This window comes from Sparus aurata, chromosome 19 (assembly GCF_900880675.1).
Source record: "Sparus aurata chromosome 19, fSpaAur1.1, whole genome shotgun sequence".
Taxonomy (NCBI): domain Eukaryota; kingdom Metazoa; phylum Chordata; class Actinopteri; order Spariformes; family Sparidae; genus Sparus; species Sparus aurata.
The window spans coordinates 12,461,296-12,481,148 of NC_044205.1; the positions used below are offsets into that span (position 1 = coordinate 12,461,296).

The 19,853-nt window shown below is 42.6% G+C and overlaps 2 long non-coding RNA genes across 2 annotated transcripts; both read right to left on the minus strand.

Annotated features, from left to right (window-relative positions):
* Nucleotides 1–1,032: 1,032 nt before the first annotated feature.
* LOC115570321 (uncharacterized) lies at nt 1,033–1,902 on the minus strand. The gene is made up of 3 exons (XR_003981742.1): nt 1,799–1,902; nt 1,533–1,608; nt 1,033–1,399 (listed from the first exon to the last, which is right to left on the minus strand). It is a non-coding gene; the product is annotated as an uncharacterized LOC115570321 (long non-coding RNA).
* Nucleotides 1,903–6,278: 4,376 nt separating this feature from the next.
* Nucleotides 6,279–6,861, minus strand: LOC115570320 (uncharacterized). Its single transcript, XR_003981741.1, has 3 exons — nt 6,845–6,861; nt 6,610–6,661; nt 6,279–6,492 (listed from the first exon to the last, which is right to left on the minus strand). It is a non-coding gene; the product is annotated as an uncharacterized LOC115570320 (long non-coding RNA).
* Nucleotides 6,862–19,853: the final 12,992 nt, after the last annotated feature.

The following is a 19,853-nucleotide window of genomic DNA, read 5'->3' on the forward strand; positions in this document are numbered from 1 at the left end:
AGGCTGAGCAGCTTAACATATACCTGAACCATTCAAACGGATCTGTGATGACGTCTGGTTGCCAAGATCATTTGTGGCCACACAGTAATAATCTCCATCTGTCACATTAACGCTGTAAAAGTGTCCTTCAGCTACATTCATCAGTCCATCTTTGCTGTTCCTGAACCAGGTGAAGCTGCTGACGGGAGGCTTGGCTCTGCTGGAGCAGGTCAGGTTCACCCAGCTACCTGCTGATGCACTGATGGACACTGAGGTGTCTTTAGGAGCATCTGAGGAAAATGTGACAGAGATGTGAGATATGAGAGTAACATCAGAGCCTGAATAAGATCCTTTATTTGTATCATGTGCTGACAGGATCCAATAACAAACTCTGGTTGTCTTACATGAAACACTGAGAGTCTTTGTCTCCTCTGCTGTCTTGACATGTTTTCCTTCATTCACAGGATATGTGGCAGAACAGCTGATGTTGTATCCATCATGTTGGTCTGACAGAGTGATGGTCTCCTGGATTTTAGTTGTAAAGGTTCCATCTGTGTTTTCCTCTATTTTGTTGTGAGAGTCTTGTTGGAGATTCCAGGTGAGTTTAGGAGGGGAGTGTGGACAGGGAGTGAAAGCTGAGCAGGTTATAGTGACAGACTCCTTCTCCTTCAGATCACCTGAGATCTCAATTGTGGGGCGACGAGGAGAATCTGTGGGTTCAAATCAAACACATATTTTACATTGAAAAATTCAGTACAGTTCAATTTGTACCATAGGTTCAAATTTGAGCCTTTTACATTAAATTCAGTCAGCTTCATCATCAGACATTAAAGTTATTGTTGATATTTATACCTTGTTGTAGAATTTATCCTATAATAATTTCACCACATGAGACTTCCCTTTTTTCTAAACATGTTCACATATGAGGGCGATTAATAGCAATGAAAAAATCCCAGTCAGGTTAAGATTCATGGTTTTTTAAGCCGTCAGCTGTGACAACATTATGAACTGACGGATACAAACTAAACTCTCTTACCGTCAACTATTATTTGAAGAGGATCACAAACAGCTGTTGCCTTGGATGAGTCGGTCTCAATCCTGAAGTAGTATCTGTTTGTGTAACTAGTGATTAAACTGGAAAATAAAGTGGTGCAGTTTCTCTCTCTCAGGTTTCCAGTTATCTTCATTGGATAGATGTTATTTGTCTTACTGCTGTTGTAAATCACATTGTTTGGATAGTCTTTAAATTTGGGGTCACTCTTAATCCACACTCCAAAGATTTCTCTGCTGCTGTCAAACTCTTGGTCTGGTTCAGCTCTAAAGTTACATGGGATTTGCAAACAAGATCCACTCAGTGTTTCCATCTTCTTTGGTGCAGTAATGAAGAGGGCTGAATCATCAGGACAAACAGCCAAAGCACCTGTAAAGCAGACTCACGATTAACAAAATGTGGAAGATAAATAGATGATAAACCAAGCAACAGTATGATGAATGCTGTCTAAACTGTGAATAATCAATGTCTCCAAATAAAAGTGAGTGAACAAACAGCTCACCTGAGAGAAAGAAGAGGCTCAGCAACATGTTGGCTGTCACCAGATTCACACACAGGACTGACATGACACTCATCACCTGGATTTGAAAGAAGAAAACAATCAAAATGTACCATTGTGAGTTAGATTGATATCATAGATGTAATAAAATGTCACTGAAGCAACTTCTAATTTGTGTAGTCAACAAATAAAATGTGTCATGCTTTATCTTTAAAAGCAGGAATATCTAAACATTTGAAAATATAAAAAGCAGTAACATTTGACCTTACCAAATCAACTTGCAGCTCAAACAGAGAAATAATTGTGTTTTAAAAATCTGATAATTTGTGTCAGCAGAGCTCCAACAGACCCAGTAACAGACGTCCCGACGAAGACGTATAAAAGCAAACAGACTTCTGGTTTCACACAACTAAAAAACTGCAGAAATAAGAGAAGTCTTCATCCTTCCTGTTCACACTTTGTGAGTGAGGAAGTCTTCAGCTCATCAGAATGCAGATGACTTATTCTTAAATATGGGTTACTGGTTACTGAAACTTACTGGAGCCTGTATGTCTTAACTTCTACTTTAGCACATATTTTATGACTAAAAATGACATTAAGCATATTTCAACAAATACTAAAAAATGTTCACACGGGGTCAGAAAAGGTGGAGCAAATGAAGGTGCCGACAAGCAGGCAGATCAGTGGATGAACATTTATTCAAAGTAACAGCAGGAACAAGAACACGACAGTTTGACAAAGACTGAACTAATGACTGGACTTAAATCCAAACTAAAGTAACAAGGGGAAGAGGTGCAGGTGGAGAGAGGTGGAGAAACACAGGTGAGAGGAATGAGTGGAGGAAGCAAGAGAGCAGGAAGGAGCTGATGGGCTGAGAACAACACTGGGAACAGGACAGGACTAATAAAGCTGATGCAGGGCAGGTGTGGAGGAAATATCAGGCTGAGGAGGAGCACAGGAACACAGGAGGAAACACAACAAAACAAAACCCAATAAAACTCAAATAAAAGGAGACAGAAACCACAGCACCATGACAACTTCATGTACTGATCACATGTAGTCATGATTTAGGTGATCAGTAGATATCAGATGTAGACAGAGACACATATCAGAGGGACAAAGGAGGATGTGAGACCATCAGGACAGACAGACAGTGTTTCATAAGACAAATAAAATATTTTAGTTTTACCTTCTTAAATTGGACCTTTACACAGAGCTGCTTCTCATACAGCTGACATCTCACCAGTTGGGACTGTTAGATTAAATACTGCAGTGATCAGGTATTTTAACGGAAACTGAGTCACAGGAGGTAAAGATCTGTTAGCAAAGAGTAACTGAAGGAAAGTGTCCCAGTCAAAGAATAAATAGTCAATACATGGACAATAAACACAGTTGTGGAACACATGATGAAGACATTTTGTCTCAGAGAGCTGTGTGGAGGACTTGTTGACAGAAGCAGCAAACCAACTTCCCTGTTTCCTTTAAGTTCTCAGGTTTTTCTCAGAGCTCTGTTCATGACTTCATCGGGTTCAACCCACCACTTCTCTTTAGCATTGTAAATGCAATCTCACACCAAATGCTTATGGTTATTCAGAAGTGTTAACGAAGAGACAAAGATCATTTCATACATGGTATCACCCAGTTTTGGTCACTTGTGTTTGCAGCACACAGCTTTTAACAGCCCTTAGCAAAAAGTAGTTTATTCAAGTGTACTACAAGTATACTTATTTTATACTAAAACTGAGGCAGTATACTTGAAGTGTACTTTTTATATACTATATTTTATATACTTAAGAAAAGTATAGTGAAGTATACTTGGCTTATACTGAAAAGTATAAAGAATAGTCTAAGACTAAGTACAATAATACTTAGATTTATACTTTAATACTAAAGCTTATACTTGTACTTCAGTATACTGTAACGCCCCTTGTGGACTGTTGTGCAAAGACTCTTGGGTATTCTGTTGTTGTTGGTGTAATTATGGTTCCTGAATGTGTTTGTGAATAAGATGATGTGTAAGACGGTTGCGGGTTAATTTACATCCTTGCTCTGTGGTTAAATTGTGTCAAATTAACAAAGATGATAAAAATGTTGGCACCGTGAGTGAAGGGGTGTTTTCTGGGAGAGACTTCCTGTCTGTTAAGTTGTGGACATGTAAGATAATAAATAGTGAATCTCTTGCTAGAGAGACACATTATAAGTACTAATACTTACAATATCTTGATGTTAATACAGAAAAGGGTTGAGTCATTGAGTTGTGTTTACATTTAATTTAGCAGAATAAAAATGTTTTTCACTACACACATTTGCCTTGAGGTATTAACCCTGTTATAAGCTTACATGTTAATAAACTAAAATGTGGACTAGAAGTATATATTTAGTATACTAGTAGTATATAGATGAGTGTACTTGATGTATACTTGAAAGTGTACTTCTGTAAACTTAAAATGACCTTATAAAGTATATTTAAAGTATACTTTTATAAACTTAAAATGTTCCAATTTAGTCCGAAGAAGTATTAAATTAGTATACTTTCTAGTACGCTACAAGTACATGGTCCATAGTATACTTGCTATACTTATACTTATACTCAAGTATACTTAATAAAATGAACTTCAAGTATACTACTTTTTGCTAAGGGAGTGTTCGTGTTAAATCATAAAAAGAGTGAGCTGAAACTTTAAATGTCTAAGTTGTCTACAGAAATAATCATTTTACAGCTACATAGATCTACAGTTCTACTTTAATGATTAATCCATGTCCTTACTGACAGTGAAATGATCAACTTCTTGTTCAGTAAACGTTCTGTGTTTTCTCAGCACTCCGTTCATGACATCATCAGTTTACTGTCCAACACTCCTCTTTAATAACTTTAATTCATCAACCACAAAATTCTATGACTGCTTCTAATTCAGCAGTCGTCTCCACATGTAAACCATACACACGATAGAATGACCACGAGCCTCATGTAGCCAAGAGTGTTTGACTGAATAATAATGATAAATATTAATAATAACATTGAAATTAGCATTTACAGCAACATTGAACTAACTAATCATAGTATTCATTTAGTCTTTATTATTGATATGACCTTGATGCTGGTTGTTATATTGAGATATTCAGCCTTTTTTGAGGATATCAGATGATTTTGAGACAAACTATTAATTCTAAAAGCTCCGACACAAACACAAAAATCTGCATCACTGCTCATGTCTGTGGTGGTGACTAGTGATGAGTTTAGATCAGAGGAGTTGTGAATAGGAGCAGTTCAAAGTGTCACCATGACCAGCTGGTGGTGTATGAACCACTCATGACTTAAAGTACAAAAAGCTCACTGCTAATCAGAGCTCAGACAGAGACTCAGAGCCACAAGTTCATATTTTATTAAAGTCATTCCTGCAGCACAGAGAAATGTAAAAAAAAAAATAAAAACAGCACTGATTCAAATGAAATCTTCAAATCCTCACAAACACAAGATACTTTCTAATCTAATTTTTGTTACATCAGTCTTTGAGACTTTAGTAATTAGTGACAAGCGCCTTCATACAGGTCAAATAATGAGATTATATTTACATAATTACACACAAGGTAACTAAAGCAAACATGTGACGATCAACTACAGCTGTAATATAAACTTATTGGAGTAAAAAAGGCTGTTTGTGTCATTCTTTGTGAGCGGTGAGAAAACCTCATGAACAATGAAGGAAAAGTCGACTTTAAAGACCTTTGAGGATCCTTAAAAAGTGTAAATGTTAGTCACAGAAGGTAAAGTTCTCATCAGGGGACACCAAAACATGAGGCCTTGATCTCTGTTACCTCTGTGGCAGCTAGAATGAGTCTATAGAAAGATTTTACATTCATATGATCATTACTGTGATTCCTTGCTACATTAAAACAAGCTGTTAGAATAAATATGACTCCTTCACACTTTCTGCCCCTTAATTATCCCAAATGTCTCACATAATCAAGTTTTTGCACATAAGAAAAAACACCATTCAGCAAAAGAACAAGAATTAAGATAAAAATGCAATAAATCAGCTCAATCTTACACTAAGTAATGATGAAACAGAGAAATATTCAATTCATGGTGAACATGAAGTCTTCCTCTTCTCCTTTAGGATGCCTGAATCTCAATCACTCTGTTGATATAGTCTGCTTCCTCTGTGTCCTGAGAGAGAGAGAGTAAAGCAAATTATAACACAATGTAAAGAAACCTATCTGGAACATTGGAAAGAAGAAACTAAAAGCCAAAGTAGATTAGAATGTTATCTAGACCTAAAAAGAGATTATGAATTAGCAAAATATCTCTCTACTGTCAGGGATAGAAAGCAGAGACAGATCCTGACCAGGTACAGGCTCAGTGACCACAAACTGACAATCCAAACAGGAAGACTGAGGTTGAGACAGAGATGCACTTTCTCCTACAATGTGAAACATTCAACAAAACAAGAAACATTTATTTTGACAAATCCAGTTCTATAATGTCAGATTTCAAAGAGCTGAATGACCAATAAAAATTAAAGATACTCCTGGGAGAAGGAGACAGGGCATATCTGGCTGCCCAATATACATCAACATGCTACAACCTGAGGAACAGTAAGTGACTGACTTCTCTGTTTGAGCTGCAAGCCGACTCCGAGTGTTTGGACAAGATGCTTTGGCAATATTGTTGTTTTTTTCAAACTTTCATGCCAATAAAGGCCCTTTGAATTGAAAAAAATATATATGAGAGAGAGAGAGAGAGAGAGAGAGAGGTGTTGGTTCTCTGCAGTGAGTTTAATGCAGCTCAAAGAGAAATGCCAGCAGCACCTTGAGCTTGTCTTGGTAAATAAAAGTCTGATATAAAGTGAGATTAGCTCTCCTTAATGAGATGAAGACAACTGACTGTTGACAGAATAATGTAGCTGTCCTCATCTAGCAGCTTACCTTCACTGGTTTGTTGCAGCATCTTGATCTGAAGCAGCTGAAAGAAAAGAAGAATAAATAAATAATAAATAAACATGAATACAAGTGAAACATTTTAAAGAGAACAATAAGTCTGCAGCTGGAAATGATCACATCATAAAAAAGTTGGTCTCACCACTCAAAGATGACGATTGCACTGTAGAGCATGATGACTCCCAGGATCTTCACTGTAACTTAGACAGAAAGCCCAAACTCTGTAACAAGACAGCACGGTCAGCTTCTCCTTAATGGAAAATGTTACAACTCTGAAACATCCTGAACTTCAATTCCTTCTGTTAACCTCAAATGTAAACTTGTACATCATAAAACACGACCTTCAGCACTTTATTAACCAAAATAAAATGTCTAACATGAAACACTGAGAGTCAAAGTGACTCAGCTGAAATGTTTTCAGAGCATCTTTCCATGACTGAGTTCTCACAAAGCTGAATTTCATTAACAGAACAAACTTTATTCAACAATAAATGCTCTCCAGCCGCCACGAGATGCTGAGCAGCTCTTTTCTCTCCAAGTAAGAGTTTATTAATCACGATCAATTCATAAAAATCAGTACAGGGTAATTAAACAAATACACAAACAAATAAATAAGCAGTGCAAAAGAAGAAATTATAAAAAACGCATGAATTAAAATGATCAGATTCAGTTCAGTTTCTACATTTACCTGAACCATTCAAACAGATCTGTGACGACATCTGGTTACCGAGATCATTTGCCGGCCACACAGTAATAATCTCCATCTGTCACATTAAGGCTGTAAAAGTGTCCTTCAGCTACATTCATCAGTCCATCTTTGCTGTTCCTGAACCAGGTGAAGCTGCTGACGGGAGGCTTGGCTCTGCTGGAGCAGGTCAGGTTCACCCAGCTACCTGCTGATGCACTGATGGACACTGAGGTGTCTTTAGGAGCATCTGAGGAAAATGTGACAGAGATGTGAGATATGAGAGTAACATCAGAGCCTGAATAAGATCCTTTATTTGTATCATGTGCTGACAGGATCCAATAACAAACTCTGGTTGTCTTACATGAAACACTGAGAGTCTTTGTCTCCTCTGCTGTCTTGACATGTTGTCCTTCATTCACAGGATATGTGGCAGAACAGCTGATGTTGTATCCATCATGTTGGTCTGACAGAGTGATGGTCTCCTGGATTTTAGTTGTAAAGGTTCCATCTGTGTTTTCCTCTATTTTGTTGTGAGAGTCTTGTTGGAGATTCCAGGTGAGTTTAGGGGGGGAGTGTGGACAGGGAGTGAAAGCTGAGCAGGTTATAGTGACAGACTCCTTCTCACTCCTCCCCGCTAGCTTAAAAAAACAGATTTCAACTCTCCTCCATGAGCTTCCGGGTCGGGGAAGTCCCGACACGACGATTACCGAGTGCGGTTAAAAATGCTCAATTCCGTTCTTTTCCCTGTCCGCTCTCGATGATAACTGTCAGGTAAGACACATATGAACTTTGATTGCTTTTCCATGAAGTCATAATCATAAATTTTCTTCCATGAGCCGCGGAACTCTACTGCACTCGGTAATCGAGTCGTCGGGACTTCCCGTCAACAGGAAGCTGCTGCAGAAGAGTGGTAAATTTTATCAGCTTTTCAGTAGAAATCCAGCTAGCTAGCGGAGGTTAGATGCCCCGGACTGTGCTGAGACCCTGTTTGTACTGTTGCTGAAGTTTGGTGCTGTTCTGAGCATCATTTGTGGCTTTTTGGTGGCGATTTATATTTGGATCCATGTACTGCAGTGTATTGTTGTCGTGCGGTCGTTTCTGAGGTTGATAAAACTCCGTAAATTAGCGGTCTGCTAACTTGATCTCTCGAGAGGGAGTCTAACACAGTTTTACGGTGAATTAGACCATGGATTAAATTTACACCAGAATATCCCTTTAAATATCCAACTATAATGACACAACAGAATGAAAATGTAGTCAAGTGTAACTGTTTCCGTTTTATTCTGAACAACAACATTATAGACTGACTGAAAGAAACTAAACTCTTACCTTTAACTTTTATTTGAAGAGGATCACAAAGAGCTGTTGCCTTGAATGGGCTGTTCTCAGTCCTGAGGTAGTATGTGTCTGTGTAACTAGTGGTTAAATTGGAAAATAAAGTGGTGCAGTTTTTCTCTCTCAGGTTTCCAGTTATCTTCATTGCATATTTTTCTTTATTGTTACTATGCTAAATCCATGTTTTTTTTATCACTCTTAAGCCACACTCCAATGATGTTGCTATTACTGTCAAAGTATTGTCCTGGTTCAGGTCTAAAGCTACATGGAATTAGCAAACAAGATCCACTCAGTGCTTTCATCTTCTTTGGTGCAGTAATGACGAGGGCTGAATATACAGCACAATCAGCCAAAGCACCTGTAAAGCAGAATCATGATAAACAAAATGTTTAAGAAGACCTTCATGTTACGGATTTGTGTTGGATCAGGACCCAAATGCACGACTCGACTCTGGTTCAAAGTGCTACAAACAGTTTTTAATGTTCACAAGGTGCAAGAATAGGTGCGAGGTGGAGGGGTGGTGCGAGGTCCCAGGATCCTGATGTGGGTGGTGAAGTCACCGGGGAGTGCGTGGAAGAAGGTGGCTTGACGTGAGGTCCGCTGTAGGGCAATGGCGATGCGGTGTGAGAGCTCCGGGGAGCTGGTAGCAGGCAGGCAGGTCCACAGGCTGGCAGGGAGGAAGCAACGCTCAAGACTGCACAGCAAGCACAGTAATCTTAAAGAGGTAGCAAAAACACAAGGGGATTAGCTTCACAAGCTAAGCACAGAGTATAGGGCAAAAATACAAAGAAGCCAGGATCCAAACAACCACGTAGACTGACGAAACGATCTGGCGATGAGCAGGAGAGAAACCAGTGGCTTTATGGGAGACTTGATTGTAGAGTGAGTTCACCTGGCGCTGCCTGTGGAGAAGGAGCCCCGCCCACATGCACACACACAGCACAGACAGGGGGAGAGACACAGGAGGAATACAGACCGAGACACAAAAACACACAAGGAAAACGCAGGGCTGCCACGATGGAATCATGACAGTACCCCCCCCTCAACGACCGCCTCCAGGTTTGTTGGGATGTGCCTGATAGAAGTCAGTGAGAAGAGAGGGGTCCAAGATGAGACCCCGGGAAATCCAACTCCTCTCCTCGGGGCCGTATCCCTCCCAGTTGGCAAGGTATTGGTATCCCCGCCCCCTGCGACGCACGTCCAGGATGCGAAGGCCGGGTGTCCATCGATGAGCCGGGGGGGGTGGTGGGGCGACGGCAGGAGGGCACAGAGTACTGGTGGAAACAGGTTTAAGCTGGGAGACATGGAAAGTGGGATGTATCATCAATGCCGCAGGGAGCTTGAGGCGAATGGCAGAAGGGTTAATAACGGACTCAATTTCATAAGGGCCGATAAATCTGGGAGAAAGCTTTTTGGAAGTCACACTGGCCCTCATTTATCAATCTTGCGTGAAAACGGGCGCAGATCTGGTCGTACGACAGGACACACGTGTGATTTATGAAACATTCGTATCCGACCAATCTCAGCGTACGAATGAGCGGGTCTTGATAAATGCGGCGGCTGAATTCAATCGTCATTAACATGTTACGCCCTTAAATATTCCTGATTCGGAGGCCTCGCCCACTGAGGTCGAACATGGAGAGAAGAAACACTGGTAAGAAAAGAAACTTTTCCGACACAGAGATCGGCATCCTGACATCTGAGGTGGAGCAAAATAAAGATGTGCTTTTTGGCAGTCTGAAGAGTGGAATAAAAGGCTCCCATAAAAACGCTGTATGGAAAAGAATAACGGAGGCAGTCAACAGCGTTGCCGTAGAGGAACGGACTCCGGCTGAGGTTTGAATACAATTCTCAATAACTTAACCTATGCCTAATGACTTAAATGAATGTTTTCATCCGCAGCCTAAAAGCTTATGCCTGCTATTCGATCAAGACAATTCTTTACATTTAGGTCAAGAAAAAATGGTCGGATTTGAAGCTGGCCACCAAAAAACGTGTTGCTGCGCTTAAGCGCAGCATCAGGCAGACTGGAGGAGGCCAACCAGACTCCAGCCTGACCCTGACGGGGACAGAGGAAAAAATTGCCTCATTGATTGGGTCCGAGTCGATCTCTGGCATAAGTGGTGGAGGTGACACAGACGCACTCGCGTCAGACCCAGAGCAGAATGGTAACTAACAACCCCCTTTTGCGTGCATTGGAAAAATCAAACTCCGACTGTACACCATTTCATACAAATAATTAGGCTTACACATGTTACATGGGTGACATTTTTATTGTCCTTTTAAATGTTTCAGAGCCAGGCACCAGCATGATGTCTGCCAGGTCTCCTCCCCAGAGCGGTCCCACTGCTGCTGAGAGTGAGCACGTGCCCTCTGCCCCCCGTGCTGCGCCAAGACCAAACCTCATCACGGCAGAGGTCCTGGAGAGACAAGTGGAGATATGCAGGTTATTGACCTCAGTTGTCGGCGCACTTGAGGCAATAAATGATACACTAAAAGAAATAAATGAAACTCTAAAAAAGCCGTAATAAAATGTTGAAATGACTAAATGTTCATTGTCTATGTTTAGTATGCCTTTAGCCAATTTCACCAACAATACTTCACATTACTGATTAAATACTGCAGAGCATTTGCAAGAGTTCAATGTAGGCTATACTTTACGTTTTAAAAGCGGTAAATGAGGTCCTGTCTCCTCCGTATAGCCCCAAGTGGAGGCTGTGCTGGCCACGGCTCCACAGGCATTGGCTCATCTGGCTGCACCGGCACATCAAAAGGCACTCCATTCACCAGTGCAATGTTGTGCAAAACTGAACAGGCCAAAATGATATCGCAGACTTTCTCCGGGGTATACAGCAGCGTTCCCCCTGCTGGTCCGAGACAGAGCCACCTGCCCTTAAGCAACCCGAAGCAGCGCTCCACTGTGACCCGTGTGCGTGTGTGCGCACTGTTGAACCTGCGCTCCTGCTCTGTAGCGGGGTTATTAGGTATTCCGTTAGAGGATAACCTTTGTCACCTAGAAGAACCATACCAAAATGTTAATCATCTGATACCTTGTTTGATTTAATGCAATTTATCGAGGGTAGCCACTTACCGAGGAGATGACTTTAGCTCTGCAGTGCGCCTTCCTGCAGCCGCGCGCCAACACAGCTGTTTTGAAATATAAAAGAATCGTGTGTCCCCCCTGGCCACCTGGCCACCACGTTTAAAAGCGATAGCTTGGCATCACCTGTACATTTATCGAGTGGTAGTTTTTGCGATTGATGAATGCGTAATCATTCATGGATGGTGCCTTCAGACGCACATGAGTACAATCAATTGCTCCAACCACATTTGGAAACCCAGCAATCTCATAAAATTGCCTTTTAATCACAGATTGCTGGGCATTATTGTATGGGAACCGAATGTACTTTCGGGAGAGGGATTTTATTGCAGCCAACACTGCTGGCATCGTCCTGCTGATGGTTGGCTGGGAGACCCCAGCCCTGTCCCCGATCTCCCGCTGAAAGGTCCCGGTGGCCAAAAACCCCAGCGTGGCGAGTACCTGAACTGGAACAGGTAAGGCATTTGACCGCCTGGTTTCCCTCCTCAAACGAGCATCTAAATTGTTGCATAAATCAATAAGCACATGCCTTGGGAGCCGAAAGCGACTTATCAGCCAAGCATCACTCTCCATGTAGAGATCCCTGCGGTCTCTGAAAACACGCTCACGTCTGACGCGCGTATTGTTCCTCCAAAACAAGCAGGTCTGCCATCGTTAAGATTTGATAACTGTCAAAGCATCTGTTTAAATAGGGGAATGAGTAAACATCTGGCCAACCACAGTGGAACGATGGTCATCTCAACAGGTGCTTTCAATTTTTGTTTCAGTTGTGTCACACCCATCGGAAAAAAACAAACAATTACACAATTTTGCCATGAGTTAATTTGCAAACACACATTTCTGCTTGTATTCATGATCATTTTAAATTTTAATGTGTAATAATTAGTTGTCATCTTAGGCTATTTAGCCCATCATATTGTTTAACTTCTCACAAAGCGGTATCAGTAAAAATGTGGGCTTTTTAACATTTTTTATTTTTTTTATTCATTTCAAGAATCCGTTTTGATCTGTTCTTAATATGTGACTGCTTATGCTTAATGACAGCTGAGGTTTGTTAATTATTTTCAGCCAGATTTTGCTGTGCTGCACCGCAAATCCACAGGCTCAAATTTGCGTACACGATCTCAGACCTGACGTGAGATTTGATCGCAGCTCACGCTCAAGTCCAAATTGATAAATGCCGAAGTTTGCGTGGAAATGGTCGTACGCACGTTTTTCTGTCGTACGTTCGTTTGATAAATGAGGGCCACTGAGAGGAATGTCCTTGGCACTTAACCAAACCTTCTGTCCCGGCTTGTAGTTGGGAGCTGGAGTACGCTGCTGGTCTGCCAACCTCCGATTCTGGTCCTGGGTGCGCAGAAGAGCAGCCTTGGTTTCTCTCCAGATTCTGCGGATCCTTCGGAGGTTTAGCTGGACCGATGGTACGGCGATCTCCTGCTCTTGGGAAGGGAACAGAGGTGGTAAATAACCAACAGAGGCTTCAAAAGGAGTCAAACCTGTAGCTGCAGATGTCAGAGAGTTATGCGAGTACTCCACCCAGGTGAGATGTGTACTCCAGGAGGCAGGGTTCTGAGCACATATGCAGCGCAGCGCAGTCTCCAGATCTTGATTGGCTCTCTCCGTTTGGCCATTGGACTGTGGGTGGTATCCCGAAGACAAGCTCACTGTAGCGCCCAATGCCCGGCAAAATTCTTTCCATACTTTAGACATGAACTGGGGGCCTCTATCTGAAACGATGTCTGATGGAATGCCATGGATCCGGAACACATTGTTCACCAGTAATTCAGCAGTCTCTGTGGCTGAGGGAAGCTTAGGCAGTGCCACAAAATGTACCGCTTTGGAGAAGCGGTCCACAATAGTAAGAATAGTGTCATTACCTTGGGATAATGGCAGTCCGGTGACAAAGTCCAAAGCGATATGGGACCAAGGACGACTGGGCACAGGGAGCGGACGGAGGAGACCTGCAGGTGGCCGATGAGTAGCTTTCCCTCGAGCACAAACAGTACATGCCTTGACATACTCACGGGTGTCTGCAGCCATGGTTGGCCACCAGAAGTGGCGTTGAAGCAGGGACAAGGTGCGAGAAGTACCAGGGTGGCAGGCAAACCGGGATGTGTGGCCCCACAGGAGGACCTGAGGGCGGACAGAAACACGAACAAACAAGCGACCCCGGGGACCACCACCGGGATCGGGGTTATTCTGCAGAGCGGTTTTAACCACTGACTCAATCTCCCAAGTCAGGGAGCCGATCAGGCAGGAAGCGGGGAGAATAGTGTCTGGGGCTGTACTGTCCCTGTCATCTTGGAACTGTCGAGATAATGCATCCGGCTTAACATTCTTGCTCCCTGGCCGATAGGTGAGATTAAAGTTAAATCGACCAAAGAACAGAGCCCACCGAGCTTGGCGAGAGTTCAAGCGTTTGGCATTTTGAATATAGGCTAGATTTTTATGGTCGGTCCATACCGTAAATGGTGAGTCCATCCCCTCCAGCCAGTGCCTCCACTCCTCAAGCGCTAATTTCACAGCTAGGAGCTCGCGGTTTCCCACATCGTAGTTGCGCTACGCAGGGGACAGTTTCTTAGAGAAAAAGGCGCACGGGTGTAGTTTGTGGTCATCAGCGGCTCTTTGAGATAACACTGCGCCAACACCAATATCCGATGCGTCGACCTCCACCACAAACTGGCGAGCAGGATCTGGCTGAATAAGGACTGGAGCCGAGGTGAAGCGTTTCTTGAGCTCTAGGAAGGCCTTCTCAACTGCTGGAGACCAAACAAAGGGCACAGATAGTGATGCAAGTTGTGTTAGCGGGGAAACTACCTGGCTGCAATTTCTGATGAATCTCCTGTAGAAATTGGCGAAGCCCAGGAACCTCTGGAGTTGTTTTCTTGACTGGGAGGAGGCCAATTTGTCACCGCCTGGATTTTAGCCGGGTCTGCCCGCACCTGACCTCTCTCCAGAATGTAGCCCAGGAAGGAAACAGAAGGGACATGAAACTCACACTTTTCACCCTTAAACAGTTTATTCTCCCACAACCTCTGTAGAACCTGACGCACGTGCACAATGTGCTCTTCAAGGCTGTGGGAGAAAATCAAAATGTCGTCAAGGTAAACAAACACAGAATGGTTTAGAAAGTCTCAGGACGTCATTAACCATGGCTTGAAATATGGCAGGTGCATTAGTTAGTCCGAACGGCATCACCAGATATTCAAAATGTCCCAGGGGAGTGTTGAATGCCGTCTTCCACTCATCGCCGTCCTTAATACGCACCAAGTGGTAGGCGTTCCGCAGGTCCAGTTTGGTGAAGATGGTAGCACCATGGAGGGGTTCAAAAGCAGAGTTAATGAGCGGGAGAGGATATTTATTTTTAATGGTGATGTTGTTCCAACCCCGAAAGTCGATACAGGGTCTCAGCGACTTATCTTTTTTCTCCACAAAAAAGAAGCCAGCACCAAGAGGAGAAGAAGGGCGTATGATACCTGAATTCAGGGATTCCGTGATGTAGGTCTCCATGCTCTCACGTTCAGGGGCAGAGAGGTTGTAGAGCCTACTGGTGGGCAGCTGGGCTCCAGGCAGTAGCTCAATGGCGCAGTCATAGGGTCTATGAGGTGGTAAAGATAGCGCCCGCTGCTTGCTGAACACCTCAGCTAGATCGTGATATTCAGGTGGTACAGAAGACAAATCAGGGGGTTCTGGTGGTGCAGCACTGGATCTCTTTGAGCATGGAGATAGAGCAGACTTGAGACAAGAGGAATGGCAAAATAAGCTCCAACTAGTAACCTTACCAGCAGACCAATCGATAACCGGATTATGTTTTTGGAGCCAGGGCAACCCGAGTACAAGCGGGGCATGAGAGGATGACATGACGTGAAAGGAAATAGGTTCACGGTGGTTCCCAGCTAACAGAGATAATGTTTCAGTTTGATGGGTTATGCGAGCCAACACATCCCCATTCAGAGCGTTGACAACCAGAGGCATATCAATGGGAAAAACGTCAATCAGGGCTTGTTTAATAAAGTGTGAATCAAGCAGATTGGAGTCAGAGCCAGAGTCCACAAGTGCCTCAAGCCTCAAGGTTTTACCATTTATTAAAAGACTAGCATCAATATTGATGCGTTTACAGGGTAACATGGGGACCACAGTACTACTCACCAGAACCCCGACTGGCGAGGACTCGAGTTTAAACGCAGCGGGCAGGTGGCGAGTAGATGTCCAGGTTGTCCACAATAGATGCAGTCCTTCCTTGAATCGCCGACTGCGCTCTGCGGGTGTCAGCCGATGTCGACCCAGTTGCATGGGTTCCTCCTGTCTTGTAGCAGATGCCAGGTTGTCAGTAGTAGAGGGGTATCCCAGTAGTCCAGAAGGAGCAGGGGCTGTAGCGGTCCTGAAAGAAGTAGCAGTACCAGGGGAAACAGCGAGCGATCCCTTCTCTCTGCGCCTCTCCCTTAGCCTATTGTCTACTTTGATGGCTAATGCGATTAGCACCTGCAAGTCCTTGGTCTCAGCCCTACCCACTAAGCAGTCTTTAACAGCTTCATTAAGACCTTTCAAAAAAATGCTCTGGAGAGCCGCGTCATCCCACCCGAGTTCAGCTGCTAGTGTGCGAAACTCCACTGAATAATTCGCTGCACTTAGGGAGCCCTGGCGTAAACTGAGCAATTGGTTGCTAGCATCTCGGCTGGAGATGGGATGATCAAACACAGACATCATCTCGGTAGAAAACTGATCAAAGGTGGCTCTGCTGGTAAGAGAGTTATGGCAAAAGGCTGTTCCCCAGGCTCTAGCCCTCCCCGTGAGTAAACCCAGAATGTACGCCATCTTGGCTCTGTCGGTACTATAAGTCTGTGGCTGAAGTTCAAAAACTAAGGAGCACTGGAAGAGAAATGACTTACAGCTCCCTAGGCTTCCGTCGTAACGTTCAGGGGCAGGAACGAACGGCGCCCGCTGGTACTGCTGGAGAGAGAATAGACACGGGTGGGTTATTCGGCTGGAGTTGATTTTCCACTCGAGCGAGGCCGGCGGACAGGTTGGAGAGGGAATCCATTATCCCACGTAGCGTCTGGTCGTGATGTCCCAGCAAGGCCCCTTGGGAGGACACAGCATGTCAGCTATCTCGGAACCAGAGTCCGAGTCGGCTGGGTCCAACATGGCCAGATCGTTCTGTTACGGATTTGTGTTGGATCAAATGCACGACTCGACTCTGGTTCAAAGTGCTACAAACAGTTTTTAATGTTCACAAGGTGCAAGAATAGGTGCGAGGTGGAGGGGTGGTGCGAGGTCCCAGGATCCTGATGTGGGTGGTGAAGTCACCGGGGAGTGCGTGGAAGAAGGTGGCTTGACGTGAGGTCCGCTGTAGGGCAATGGCGATGCGGTGTGAGCATGTGAGCAGGCAGGCAGGTCCACAGGCAGGCAGGGAGGAAGCAACGCTCAAGACTGCACAGCAAGCACAGTAATCTTAAAGAGGTAGCAAAAACACAAGGGGATTAGCTTCACAAGCTAAGCACAGAGTATAGGGCAAAAATACAAAGAAGCCAGGATCCAAACAACCATGTAGACTGACGAAACGACCTGGCGATGAGCAGGAGAGAAACCAGTGGCTTTATGGGAAACTGGATTGTAGAGTGAGTTCACCTGGCGCTGCCTGTAGAGAAGGAGCCCCGCCCACATGCACACACACAGCACAGACAGGGGGAGAGACACAGGAGGAATACAGACCGAGACACAAAAACACACAAGGAAAACGCAGGGCTGCCACGATGGAATCATACACTTCATTAAGAAAAAGACAAAATATACTTCAGCAGTAATATTTTACATCATGGCTGTTTTCATTGTTCAGTCTGTTAATGGTCATTTCATCAGTTTACAAGAAGCAGATAACAATCTCCACTTAATCCCACACAAGTCTGACCCCCGCTGGTGACCAAACCCAGAGACACAAACACTCCAATGATTCAAGTAATGTCTCCAAATAAAAGTGAGTGAACAAACAGCTCACCTGAGAGAAAGAAGAGGCTCAGCAACATGTTGGCTGTCACCAGATTCACACACAGGACTGACATGACACTCATCACCTGGATTTGAAAGAAAAAGGTACTTTTCAATAATCTTTTAAACAAATTATTGTGTAGTGATGAATAATATCTGTATAGTTGATCTGTAAAAAGCTTGAATATAAATGAAAAGTTTTTGATATCGCGAAGTTTAAATATAAAAATCAGAAACATTTGAACTCACCAAACGATCCTGCAGCTTAAACACACAAGAAGTTAGTTTTAAAATCATAAAATGTTGTGAATGTCAGCAGAACAGGAACAGATCCAGTAACAGACGTCCTCGCTCAGACTTTGTGATATAAAAGCAAACAGACTTGTTGTTTCACACGACTAAAATACTGCAGAAATAAGAGAAGTCTTCACCCTTCCTGTTCACACACTGTGAGTGAGGAAGTCTTCAGCTCATCAGAGTGCAGATGAGACCAGGGTTTGACTCTTGGGCCACTCTACTATTCAACCACAGCAGATAGATTAAATGTGTCAGTGTGTAGAGCAAGTAAATAAACTGATCTCAGTTCAATTTCACAATTCGGAGGAATATTAAGAGGAAGATATTACCGTAATAAATATGAATAAGATGTTCATCTTGATAACAGGTGTGTATTCTGTTAGAATGTATTTGGTTTAACTTCAGGACAGAGAGTGTTGTCATTGTGCACATGTGCATAGTTACAGACTTCAACTGTTTACTGAATGTATCTGTAATCTAATTAGACCTTTGTTTCTGTAACTTTACTGGAATACAGTTACCTTTTCTGTGTATCCCAATTATGTTATCCTGTTACTCCCTGAGCCTCGGGGGTGTTCATAGTGAATTATAATGCATTCATAATGTTTCATGACTAAAGTCATAGACACACATAATGAGTTTTGTTAAACTATATCAAAATATAGATGTGACTTGTAAAGAATTAGAAGATCAGACGTCTCGTGGATGTTCTCGCCTACTTTTAAACTAGAGACTGACTAATGGGTATTATATAATACATGATGACTACCTGTGCTCACCTATACACACCTCAACAGTCAGCTGTACAAAGGACTGATAGTTTGTGTTCACAGTTCTATGTGATTCATTTGCTAACTATTTTGACCAAATGTTATATTCTCAAATTCATAAACAACAAGGAAAGCTTTTTGGAGCTGATTGCTTTAACAAACAATGCACTTTTTCCATATCTGAATGATCTCACAAAAAATCTGTTGCAACATATCACCATAATAAATCTTCATAATTATTTGAATCGTTTTAGTTTTTCATTTTTATGACTTTTTATCTTACTTCTGGTACAGCTTTTGGTCCCCCAGGCCTGTTTGTGATGGTAGACTCAGGAGATACACAGAAGGTGTTGTTTACCCACTGTATGTCTGTCTGAATAAAGCTGATCATTAAAAATATGCTGAATAAGTGAGTTTCTGAGTTACAAGTTAAAATTCTCTGCTTTCAGATTAAAACCTGTATGAAATAATTCAAGTCATAAAAAGACAAAACACAACTTGTCAACATTTATTCTCACTAAGACTTAAAACAATGAGTTGTAACAAACCATCAAGTGTATGCAGCCGCTGTAATAGTTACACCCATTACAACCAGCCTTCACACACACACACACACACACACACCCACACACACACACTCTATACAGCATGAACGCAATTGACAAATACAGTGAAATGATTAATGTTAAATATTTTAACAAGACACAAACTTTATGAAACACACTCAACGACTGTGAGAGATAAATATCAAGATTTTCACTAACAGATGATAGTCCATGTGTTTGTTGGCACAGACTCAGATTACCCACCTTTCTCATTACTGAACACTGAACAGTTTAGTCAGCTCGTGTTACAGGCGCCATCCTGTGGCGCTCAGAGGATGATGCACTGAAGGATAACAATCAGTGTTGTAAATAATATATTCACTTATTTTTTCATCTAATGAAATTAATTCATTTCTAACGTTGAGGTGTCTGCAGGCAGCTGATGCCAATGCTCATTTTATATCCAGGCTATAGCACATTGATTTAAAATGGTGAACATACAGTTTACATCAGGATTTAATTGATACCCAGCAGCCAATCTGAATAAATCTTTCACCCAAACCATAATACAACATAAAGATTTAATCACAGAAACATTAAAAATGAAATAGACTGTAATCTTTTACTACACTGGTGATGTGTTTGTGTCTATTTAGAGCATTGGGA